At 39.1% G+C, this 8,706-nt stretch overlaps 1 protein-coding gene across 3 annotated transcripts in view; it reads left to right on the top strand.

Annotated features, from left to right (window-relative positions):
• Nucleotides 1–304: 304 nt before the first annotated feature.
• The window catches only part of WDR89 (WD repeat domain 89), a 35,208-nt gene continuing 26,806 nt past the window's right edge, over nucleotides 305–8,706 (top strand). The window contains exon 1 of one of the 3 annotated variants that reach the window (XM_032624565.1): nucleotides 305–433. The gene's annotated coding sequence lies outside the window, so the exon portion shown is untranslated. Of the gene's footprint in view, nucleotides 2,304–8,706 lie in introns of all 3 variants that reach the window. The other 2 variants (XM_032624563.1, XM_032624564.1) reach the window with 2 other exon arrangements.

Here is an 8,706-nt window from a genome sequence, read left to right as displayed (position 1 = left end):
GCTGAAAGGAACTCACGTCGCCCTATGTCAACGGAAGGACCCATTCGTCCGAGGAAGAGGCGGAACTCGTTTCATTCTTGCTGTTTATTGGCCACGCAGCAAGGAGACCTAAGCTTTCAGCACAAACGATAAGTCGTTAAAACTTCCGCTAACGTAACGTAAAGGGCTGTGCTGTGCTGCGCTATACGGAAGCTGGGTCTACGCTGGCGCAGATATCTTGCATTCGTCCAATCCGGAGAGAGGCCACTCCCTGGCGCTTCTTCGCTCACCCCGCCCAACCTCTTTCCCTTTCCCTGGGCTATGGCCTGCCTCTCTGCTGCTGACCAATACTCTGCATCCTCTTTGTACGTTTATCCAATCAGAGAGGTGGAGGATGGAGTTCCGGTCGACCGGTCCGCGCAGAGGCTGTGCTCCGAGTTCTCTCCTGCAGCAGGTGTGGGCTTTGATGAGGTATATTTCCCAGACTTGCGTTGGGCAGGTTCCTGGGATGGGCAGGTCTCTAGACGGGCAGCGACAGTGCCGGTTGACTGTAGAAAGCCGAAGCCGCTGAACCTGTAGCACGAGGAGCAGAGGGAAATGGGGAGGAGCTGGGAGGAGCTGTTGGGGCTTCTGGTGCAGTTGTCGGAGCCCCTGGGTCATGCCCTGCCCCGCGGGCCTTCCAAGGGTTAGGTTGGTGTCGCCGAAGCCGCCCCCAGCACTCCTCTAGGTTATTCTTCAGTAAAAACAAAGCTTCTATTCGTCAAGTGTTCAAGGAGAGGTAGCCAGGACCTATTTTTCCTCTACCCTCATTCCTTTCCCTCGCATTCTTAAATTACCCACCTCCTGGGTTGGTTAATTTTCGGGGTCAGAAAGCAGATTTTCCTTTCGGAAGAGACGTGCTGGAGTGTATAGTACGAACTCTGAGACTAGCTACTATGATAGGCACTTTACGTGTATTATCTCATTTAATCCACACAGCAACATCTAAAGGGTTAGGTACTGTTAACGGTTCTCATTTTCATGCGAAGAAACAGATAAGTTACTCGTCCGCGTGTTCTCTTCAGCTTTTCTCTGACCACTTAATTGAGTGTGACATTCGGCTTCAACGCACGTAAAATTTAAATATGGTATTGCTAGTAAAATGTTGGTCTTGTTTTCTTTCCTAACTTGAAGTTATTTTAGAAGTTAATACAACATACCTAGAAGTAAATCGATTGATGTTATCGAGGTAAAATGATCTAGTAGAAAGACATCAGAGTAGGAGCCATTTACTAACCTTTGGGCAAGTCACCTTCTCGGCCACCGCTTCCCCCACTGCAGAATTGAAATCAGTTCCAGACTTGTCTACTTCCTGGAGTCGTGAGGATCAAATGATATAATATGTATAAATTACTGACGTTAACTACATATGACAGTTTTCTGCTTTTCAAATTCTTTCTTGTGGAAGCTAGACTATCATTAATATGCAATATATATTATAATTATTCTGTATATACACACATACAGTGGATAACATGCAGCCTAATACCACTTGAGTGTGAAATACCTCTTAAGCGTATGTGGCACACTTATCTGCTTATCCAGGGTTCAGGATAGTATTCCCTGTGAATGCAGAAGTGGTACGTGTCTGGTTTGTATTCTTTCCTCAGACTGCTGTAGATAGCATAAAGCAAAAGTAGATCAGCTCATTTAACTGCTTTTCTGAGTTCTGATTACTTTTGGAGACTCTGAAGGGAGGTCCCATTTCCTTGCCTTTTTCAGCTTCTGGTAGCCTTTTATATTCCTTGGCTTGTGGCTCCTTCATTTTAAAAGCACATCACTTCAATCTCTGCTTCCGTAATCATATCACCTTCTCTGCCGTAGTCAAATCCGTCTGCTTTCGTCTTAGTGGGGGCACTTGTGTTTATACTTAGGTCCCATCTAGATAATCCAGAATAATCTCTCCATCTCAAAATCCTTAGCTTAATTATAAAATCTCTTTTGATGTATAAGGAAACATTCATAGGTTCCAGGAATTAGAGCTTGGATGTTTTGGGGGTGCATTATTTTTAGCTTGCCACAAAGGGTATAAAGAAGGGTAAAACATATCCTATCCTAGTGCAGCTTAAAGTCTAGTAGGATATGCTGTAAGAGAAAAAAAAATGACTTCTGGATTGCTGTGAAAAGACCCTTCTAAGTTACCATAGGTTGGTACTTCAGCTTTTCCCCTGGAAAACAGAAGAGGTAAATGAATATTCCTGTGATAATATGGATACAAAGCCTGAATTAACCCCTCAGAAGAGTGAAATTTCTTTATATTCTAATCTTCTGCCTTAAAAATTCATGTGAGTATTGCATTTAATTTCATATTTGTATTTGATACTGTTTTGAACTATTGCCACATCATAACATTGCTGTTCTACGGAGATAGACAGTTTATTTTGTGGCTTCTTATAATAGCCAGTTTACTATAGTCATAGGTGAGTCCCCTAGTTTAAGAAGCATGACCTCAGATGATGGGGATTTATTATAAGGAAGCCATCTATGCAACTAAATACGCTGAGTCTCATTGCTCCTAAGGCTAGAATATGCACTAGGCTTCTTGGAGAACTGGACTGATAGTCCCTCATGATTGACATCCTCTAGTCCCCCCAGCAAGGAGATAGTAGCTCTGATGACTTCAGTGTTTTATCTTCAGAAGGAGGTAATATTCTGTTCCTCTCATGTCTGGCTGGAATTAATAATTCTCAGGAAACAGAATCTGATGAGTTGGGTTTGTTACCATCCCACCCAGTGTGAATATGTTGGAATAAGGTAAAATATGAAAGAACCCAGCTTCAAGTAGGCATTCAGTATATAAGAACTACTCTGTAACAGTCTCTGTGCTTTTTGCGTGGAGATGGAATGGTAAAGGGCAAGGAGAAGCACATGCGGGACATTTCTGTGGGCCAGCCCTAGACGTGACATACATTGCTTTTTCTCAGGTTCTTTTGGCTAAGACTCTGTCACATAGCCACACCTAACCAGTCTAGTTGTGTGCCTACCCTAGTGACCTGCTGATGAGTTAGCAGTCTGCTACAATGAGCAATATCTGTAGCCAACTTCTTAAGACTTGTCCTCAGCCCTTAGTTTCCAGACTTTAGTTTCTTCACCCTGTGAACTCTGTTGGCGTCCAAATGCCTCTAGACAAACCTATTACACAAAGTTCTTTTTTTTGCTGGCTCCATACCTTTGCCATCATCAGGTCCACAAGAAAAAGTCTGACATCCTTTGCTCAATAAATAACAATGCAGTGCGATGCACCCATTTGTCCTTGTTCTGTTTGAGCAGGTATCCAGCCACAGTCTCTTGGACTTTTCCAGGCATGGCTCTTGTATCAGCAGTCTACAGGGTACCAGATCAAGGTCTGAGTTTGACTGTAATGGCTTATATGGGAAAAGAATCTAAAAAAGAGTGGATATATGTATAACAGATTCACTTTGCTGTAAAGCATAAAGTAACACAACATTGTAAATCAACTCTACTCCAATAAAAAATAATAATTTTTAAAAAGAAATTTTAAAAAAACGTCTGAGTTTGAACCACTCTCATGCATGGTAAAGTGGGCCCGAGGAAAAACTTCTGTAATATTTTTCCACAAATAACTTATTCCAAAAAAATTCTTTATCAGCTTCTTTAGTGCTTTTGTTCCCTCAAAGTGGTGTCAAGCTAATGATTACAAGACTAGTTTTAGGCCGTCTTCTTTGCAAGTCCAATGTGGGTGGTCCACCACCTAACTTAGGGCTGTGAGGGTATAGTACACAGTTTATAGCTACAACATTTTTATTTTTGTGCACTTAAGGTACAGTTTATTGGGTGTTTTCTCGATAATTATATAACTGATAATCCAAACCTAAGCTATTTCACTTATTTGTTAAATGTTCCTATTTGGTTCACCAGCCTTTTCTGTTCCTTGGCTGGGTAATAATTCAGGTGAAATAGAGGAATGAACATTAAAAAATTTTTTTAAAATAAATTTATTTATTTTTGGCTGCGTTGGGTCTTCATTGCTGCATGCAGGCTTCCTCTAGTTGCGGTGAGTGGGGGCTACTCTTCCTTGTGGTGCGCAGGCTTCTCATTGCGATGGCTTCTCTTGTTGCGGAGCACGGGCTCTAGGCGCAGGGGCTTCAGTAGTTTTGGCTCGCGGGCTCTAGAGTACAGGCTCAGTAGTTGTGGCGTATGAGCTTAGTTGCTCTGCGGCATGTGGGATCTTCCCGGACGAGGGCTGGAACCCACGTCCCCTGCATTGGCAGGCGGATTCCTAACCACTGCGCAACCAGGTATGTGCCAGAATGAACTTTTTTTTTTTTTTTTTTTTTTGGTACGCGGGCCTCTCACTGTTGTGGGCCTCTTCCGCCGCAGAGGACAGGCTCTGGACGCGCAGGCTCAGTGGCCATGGCTCACGGGCCCAGCCGCTCAGCGGCATGTGGGATCCTCCCGGACCGCGGCACGAGCCCGGGTCCCCTGCATCGGAAGGCGGACTCCCAACCACCGCGCCACCAGGGAAGCCCCGGAATGAACATTTTTAAAAACTATCTTTGAAACGGATAATCTCTGGGAAGCTAGCATTTAGGTGATTGAGATGAATGGTAGTTAGAAGTGATTTTTTTTTACTTCCTGAAAAATAGTATTATTATAGAGTTACGTTATTTCACATTTATGCATTTAAAATTGGATTCAGTTACCTTGTTTGTGTGTGTGTGTGTGTGTAACTCCCTATCACTTAGCTTTAAATGCAGATTTTTCTTGGGTTCCAAGTTCATTTTGGCTGAATTAACGTGTTCATCATTTCAGCTAGATAACTTGTACATCATATAATAATGAGATTTTTAGAAAATCTCTTTACATTTTAACGACCATAAAACTTCATTATGTTTTCTGCTGTATATTTTCCAAATTTTCTTGGCTGTGAAACAACTTGAAAACTATAAAGCTTAAAATTGTGGCAGCATGATGTAATAGAAGAAGCACTTGGAGTCAGAAGGTATATCTAGACCATGCAAAATATTTAACTTTTCTGAGCTTAAGTTTCGTATTTGTAAAATAAGAATAATAGTACTTCTCCTACTTAACTCTCGGAGTTGTGAGAAACAGATGAAATAAGAAATACTGTAGTCCTTTGAAAAATGTAATTCTTTTATAAACAAAATATAAGGTTGTATTAAGTATCTGTTATACCTTAAAAGGGTTCAAATTTAGCATGAATTTTATTGTGAAATCCACTAGTTCATGTGATTTTTTTTTTTAAGTTTTTTGCTGCTTCGTAAGATGACTGGACGAAAAAATGATAAAAATCCTGTCTATCAACTCTTTTAAATTAATATTAGTGTTAATTAATATTATTTTCCCAATTTCATTCCTTTGGTTTGCTAACAGTACAATTTCATAGGAAAATTACAAGAAACCTCTTCTTCCAAAGACTAATAACTTTTCCTGATAGTGTAGATTAGTTTACCATATCAGTTAATATATTTCTTTTACATGTTCCTTTGTATTAGTATGTATGCTGAGGTAAGTGATGGCTCCATTCTCTTTGTGGACATTCATCCTGATCATTAGTACTTTTTATTGGCCTAAAAAAAAAAGAATTTCACCATTTCTTGAATTGCAATGGAGCTAGTGGTTAAGAGCACAGGTCCTTAAACCTGACGACCTGAGTTGAATACTGGCTCCAATTATAACTACTTTGTAGGCTGTTAGGATTAAATGAGTAAATATTTGTGAAGTGCTTAAAACAGTGCCTGACAAACACTATTAAATAAATTCCTTCCTTAATGATTTTATTCAATATCATTCATCAAGTATTAATGTGAAATAGTAGCTAAAAGAGAAAAAGCTCTAGGGGATGGCTTATATTTTAAATTATATCTTGTAGCTGATACTTTAAGTCTCTAAGCCTATAAATACTTGGAAATTTACACATCCATTCAACTAAAATTTGCACTGGATTTCACATCATTGATATTACCACTGTCTTAAAAAACTTTGTTAAGGCCTTCCACATATTTATGCTTTAAATATTTTAACTTTATGTTGCTTGGTTGTATGAAGTCATTTTGATTAGTGCAAATAAGAATTATAAAAGGATTTACATTTGAATGGCCATTTAAGAATGCTTTGTAAAATATTTCCTTTATATCATTTGATATATCATTATATTATCATTATATTATATATCATTATATCATTTATATCATTTGAGAGGCAGTATAAGAAAGTATTTAAGAAACCAGTTTTGAGTTCCATTGCATTTGTGAGCAAAGTGACCTCTGGCATATCACCTACCTTTTCTAAGCTTTACTTCCTAATTATATAAAATGGGAGAAGTAAGTGTACCTACTTTGTAGGGCTGTCTGGAAGGTTAAATGAGATATAATGTATATAAGGCATTTAGAACAGTGCCTGGATTATAACAAGAGTTCATTATGTCTTAGTTACTGTTAATGTCACTGATGCATACAAAAGTATCAGTAAACAGAACAAGTGGAAATGTGAGGCAACCAAGATTCAGATTGGATCTGTGATTTACTGAAGGTCACAGGCAAAAAAAAGAAAGTAAGCCTCCTTACTTCTAGTGCAGATCTTTTCCCATAAAAACACTGCCTTCATTTCCACCTTTAACACCTTTCAGCTCACTCATATTGACTAGGTCCATCTCAGAGGCACGTTCCTTCGTTTTCCATTGTGTTTCCAATTCTTGGCTGCTTGTTAGAGTATTTTTATCTTGGTTCTAATTCTGTCAGACTGCTTCCGTTTCTTCATGAATCCTTCAGCCCTGTATTACTCAGACCTAAAGTTGTTAGCATGCATGGCAGGCATCTATTTTCAAGAAAGGAAGAAAGAATAGATACTGAAGCTAAATTTTTCATAGTGGTTAGTGTTTGTTGTTGTTGTTTTTAATTATTAAAATTTTGGCTGTGTTGGGTCTTCGTTGCTGTGAGCGGGCTTTCTCTAGTTGCAGTGAGCGGGGGCTACTCTTCGTTGCAGTCAGTGCGCGGGCTTCTCATTGTGGTGGCTTCTCTTGTTACGGAGCACCGGCTCTAGGCACGTGGGCTTCGGTAGTTGTGGCACGTGGGCTCAGTAGTTGTGGCTCGCGTGCTCTAGAGCGCAGGCTCAGTAGTCATGGCGCACGGGCTTAGTTGCTCCGCGGCATGTGGAATCTTCCTGGACCAGGGCTGGAACCTGTGTCCCCTACATTGGCAGGCGGATTCTTAACCACTGTGCCACTGTGATTTCATTAGCCTATCATTAATTTGTATTTAATGTAGCACTGAATTATTTTTGCAGAGCTATTTTATTCTTTCCAAACTTTCCCTTCCCCTGTCCCCACCCCACCTTGAGGCTGTAAAGTCAAATTGAAGTTATTTCTTAGGAACTAAGAAGGGAGCCTGAAAATCACACAAATACCCTGAGCCATTATAAAAATAGGAAGAATACAATTTTATGAATCACTGGGTTATTTTTTAAAATCTTTAAAGATTATAATGTGGATGTATCTTTTTGGCATCAAAAGCATGTTTGTATCATATAAGCAAAGCACATAGTATTTAGTGCATTATACTGGAATTTTGAGTTAGTTTGATCCCGTAAAGTATTTTGTGAAAGAAGAGTTGCATTTTGAACATACTGGTCTATAATTTGGGTTTGCAGATCTAGTTATTAAATTGCATTCAAACCATCAGGTGTTTGTTGAATACTTTCTGCCTGTAGGGTACTGTGTAAGATAGTAAGGTGATGTTCCCAAATCCTAGCCCTTTACTTAGCTTCCTCAGTTATGCTTTCCTGGTGCTTTCCATGATGTTAGGAGGTTGAGTGAATTTACCTCTAAGCTGTGGTTATGGATGTTTTATCAATATTGATAATATTACTACTATTTAATTTCTCCACAAAAGAGATAGCTGCTTCTAAAGCTTGGTCTCTGTGTGTGTGTTTCCTGTCTTTGACTGTCATTGTTTTACATCTATGTGTAGTTCCTTATCTTTGCCTCCTGCCTGCCTCTATTGAGTTTGTTTTGTGTGTGTTTACATTTTTATATTCCTCTTATGGGAAGTAGCATTTCGTGAGGTAAGCTGTGGAGTTAGTCTCAGGCTGGTGGAGGATTGATATTAGAGAATTGGAAAATACGGTTCCTGTCCTTAAGAAGTTTATACTTTACACTGAGAAAGAAGCAAATATAAATATATAAAACATACAACTAGAAATAAATAACACTTTAGTATATTTGGTATATGATTGCTAAATGAGTAATAGTTGATCTTTTGGCATTCAGAGGAAGTAGAAACTCACTTTAGGCTGAGTTAAGAAGGATTTTGTAGTACTGGTAGAATTTGAGCTATATCTTGAAGCATGGGTATTATCTAGATAACTCAAGAAAATGATGTAGGGTTCTTGGAGAGAGTAGCAACTCTTTTGCATTTGTATTGTGGGGAAAATATTTTGCCTAGCCTATTAAAGTATTGATGAGTCTGGGCTTGCTATAAAATATAGTGTGTAATTCACATGTTCAAACACCTGCAGTTCATGCAGAAACAACAAAAGAATGTATGTCATACTTTATAAAAATTGTTTATTTTATGTACTTAAGAAATGTTTGTGAAATCTATATTTGCTTTTGTTTCTGATATACTGAGTGTCAATATTTTTTACAACATGAAGTTGGCTTCTAAGAATAAAACTCTCACATGATATTTCTCGTGTGGGAAGTAAGAA

The sequence above is a fragment of the Phocoena sinus genome, chromosome 2, assembly GCF_008692025.1.
Source record: "Phocoena sinus isolate mPhoSin1 chromosome 2, mPhoSin1.pri, whole genome shotgun sequence".
NCBI lineage: Eukaryota > Metazoa > Chordata > Mammalia > Artiodactyla > Phocoenidae > Phocoena > Phocoena sinus.
This window is presented reverse-complemented; position numbering and strand designations above follow the sequence as displayed.